The following is a 4,298-nucleotide window of genomic DNA, read 5'->3' on the forward strand; positions in this document are numbered from 1 at the left end:
TGAAGGTGTAAAAAAAATAGTTAAAGAAATAGGAAGAGGAGGATCTGTCGTCTACTAGGATTCCGGCGGAGATCGGCCCGTGACAACCTGACAGTTTTGCCCTCCGTTTTCACTTCAATTGACAAAAATGCCATCTTCCGTAGCACGCAAAAAATAGGATACAATTTGGTACAATGAACTTGGCATGTCCAAAAATAGAACATAAAATTATATTAAATTATAATTGATGGGATAAATATGTAATTTTATAAATATTTTTAATTATTTTATTTTAAAACTTTTCTCGGGAGAAAAATAAGTTTTAGAGGATGTTTGACAGTTGTTGAATGATTTGGTGCAAAATGATTAATAGGATATAATGCAAAATAAAATATAATTTTTTGGTAATTGTTTACAATGAAATTAGAGCGTTGAATGGTTAAGAGAGATTCATGATACAAAATCATTCATGGGGTTTTAGAACCATTAAGAGACGGATTTTTTTAACAGACAATATTCACCTCTTAACGATTCAGATGTTGCATCTAAATGTAACTATTAAGAGGTAAACAAACAACCCCTTATTTTCTTTCTCGAGATTTTGTCCCCTCGTTTCCTTCTCTTTCCCTTGCTTTGCTTTGATTGATGAAATCAACGATCCATGATGAAAGGGTGGCATTATGGTAATTAGTTTAACAATGGATGAGGGTCCTTCTCGACGAAACAAGTGAACAAAGGGCAAAATAGGTAAGCCACTTCAATATCCAATTTTAAGCAGCGTATGTGAAAGCCAATGTTCACACCTACAAATCTGTAATACATGAAACACTGTTCATACATGAGACATGTTCATTTGTGAAACATGTAATTAGTGCTAACTTTACGTGTTTATTTTATGGGATTGCACGTAATATGTGAAACATGTTCATTTATGAAGGATGAATATCTTCATTTAGTTTCACATGTAAACATATTCATTTGAGAAATAATTTAGGGTCTGTACACATAGTTTAAATGCATATGTGAAACACTATTTATTCATAGGACATATTCATTTGTGAAACATGTGAATTCATTCATAACCTTGTTTTTTTTCGTAACCAATTTATGTTTATTATTAATTTTATCTTCGTGGAACATGAGTTTAATCACATGTGATTATGCACAAAATCTTTATGTGACATACAATTAAGTTTGATAATGTGTCAATGTAATCTTGGAATTTGGTCATATATTCTATCACACCTAATCAACTGCATAAAGACATGATTGTGTTTGATTCATGCACAAAGTTGGTTGTACAAAACATGTGATAATGTTTCAAACGTTTTTGTTTCACCTAATAACTTATCTCATATACATACACATATATATATATATACATACATATATGGGAAAGGTTCAAACGAGAACACCTTCATTTTACGAGAATGCAATAACACCCTTTTTATTATAGACGATCACATGTGATACTATTATTCCATCACATATGATACACATGTGATACTAAATCAGAGACGCAGACGATTTTCTATGCGATCTTGGTTGCAGGCCAAATCGCCCTTTCACCACTAAGCTCCTTCACAAGTATTATCACATGTGATAAGGTTATTGTTGATATAATACTATAATCCATCAAGACCATCACATGTGATGCTAAATCATAGACGCAGACAACCTTTGGCGTGATCTAAGTCGTAGAACACGTCGTTCGCACATTACAGGGTCCCCTCACGCGTATTATCACATGTGGTAATAGTGTTCTTGCGTTCTCGTAAAATAGAGGTGTTCTCGTTTGAACCTCCACCTATGTGTGTGTGTGTTGCATATTCTATAATTTAATTATTCTTACTTTGTCATAAACGATGTTATCAATCACGCATAATTGGTTTTCGTATCAAATGTGAAAACCCGCTATTAAGCATATAAACTGAATGTTGATTGATTATCATATGAACTAAGGGTGTTCGCGGTCCGGTTTGGACGGTTTAACCCTCAGACCACAAACTAAACCGTAATTGTGGTTTATAAAATTTTCAAACCGAATGGTTTGACATCAAACGCCCAGATCGGTCAAACCAGACCACGAAAATGCGGTCTAATCTAACCGGTTTAGGCGGTTTGGACCTTCAATAGACTTTAAATATTAAACTTAAAAAACATATATAATTTATAATTTTAGATTAAATATCCATTTTAACAAAACAAAATATTCAAACAAAATAAATCTAATAATTAAGTAGCTTTTGAGTCCAAAATCCAAGCAATCCAAAGTTCAAACAAATAAATATATAATACATATTAGAAAACAAACAGATTAACAAAATTACAACTGTGAGTATTGAGTAACAAAATCCATGACTTAACAACCTTCAAATTTTGAGTCTTGAGTTCTTGACCAAACAAAATGAAAACCAAATTTTAGTTGGTTGAATCACTTGATTGATGTCTTGATGATGTGCGCCGGAATTAAACCATGAATTAGAAAAGATCAATAGATTGATAGAGTTTTTTGAAGGATTTCAAAATTTGGAGACTGTCAATGTCAAATGTGTCGATATGTTTACTGGTTTAGGGATTTTTAGGCGCCGATTCATTTGGATTTAATTATGTTAGATGTTAGGCTTTATGTGAGGCTTAGAGATATATTTGGGTCATAGCCCATAAGTTAAAAAAATTTGGACTTGCTAAAATAAATAAATAAATAAATATATATATATATATATATGTGTGTGTGTGTGTGTGCGCGCGCACGCACGTATGTATTTGGCAATTGCTTTGGTCCAAACCGTCCAAAAAAGGTTCCAGACCGGACCGGACCGCCCGGTTTTGCTATTTTCCAAACCAGACAAAACCACCAGACTGCTCAAACTGCCAAAAACCGTCTGGTTTGACTTGGTTCGATCGGTTTGAGCGGTCCAACGGTTTTTTTGAACACCCCTAATATGAATGATCCACATCTTATGATTTAACAATATAACAATAGTCATATTCGTTGCACAACATGCATGTATGATTAATGGCCACTCGTATATTATAAATAGTCGTGGTTATTCATATGTGATTATCACGGCTGTTTTATTATATTCACTGTTTGTGCTATAAATAAATACGGGCTAAATCATGTGAGCACTAAAAATAGGTTGAAGACCGTGAGTATCAATCTCAATCATCCAATGATTTTAATCAAATGCCATTAAAAACGGTGGCATTTTTTGTAATATTTGCGAAAATCATACTTAATCGCACATCTAATTTGGAGTTTCAGGGCAAACTTGTAATTTGAGATTTCAAATTACACGCATACCAACATCAAGAATATATCCAAGACAGATACATCATATCCTCAACATCAATAATAGATCCGGACCAAACCCATGGACCATAACCTGGATATCCAACCCGCTATGCGAGCCGACTAATCCCAGGGCGACCACCTGCTTTGCAGATAGGCCGAAGTCACCGCATTTGAACCTCCGTGGCTATAAGAAGATTTTTATTCCTCTTTGGATTTGAACCTGATACCTCCTAGTACTTTTGACATTTGGAGCCAAGCTCAAACCAATCAGGCACCACTCTTGTGGTTAATCTAGTTCATTGTTAGAGATCGTACTGTTACCATTCAACAGAACGCGAATCCCATTCTGGTTATTTAAAACATTAGTTATAAAACAAGCAAAAACAAAAATACAAAGTTCCTATGGTTATATGACAGTAAACATGTCTCATTTAGTTTATCATTCCATAATCAATTTTATTGCAACTAACATCAATCAGTTATCTAAAACTGTAACAAGCACAATCAGTTATCAAAACACTAAGAATTGATCATTACCACTTCAAATTATAATTACAATAATTGAATACAGTTCAATTCAAATAAGAATATTAAACAGAGCAAATTGCATGAAAAAGTAACGTACTTTAGTTTGATTCCTATTTTGAACAACGTATTTTCAAAACTTTCATTCTGGTACATTTAAGTACCCGAGTAACAAGTTGAAGCATTAACCGGTTACCATGCTGATGTGGCGAGTGATGTGGTATCCAACTCAGTATTATTTGTTATTCAACCCGATTTTATAACACCCTAAGAGAAAAATATATTTAAACCGAAAATAATGACAAGAGCCAGAATCTTGATATAAAATTCACCCAACAAAGGTAATAGTATAGCGTTTACAATCCAACTACTGAGAAGACAAATAACAACCTACTAATCTAGATTACTCTATGTTTAGATTAAAGACGGGTGTTTCTATCAATCTCCAAAAAATATCGTAACATCAAAACGCAACGCTCAGAAGTAACCAAGGCTA

This window comes from Cynara cardunculus, assembly GCF_001531365.2.
Source record: "Cynara cardunculus var. scolymus isolate 2C chromosome LG 12, CcrdV1, whole genome shotgun sequence".
Lineage (NCBI taxonomy): Eukaryota > Viridiplantae > Streptophyta > Magnoliopsida > Asterales > Asteraceae > Cynara > Cynara cardunculus.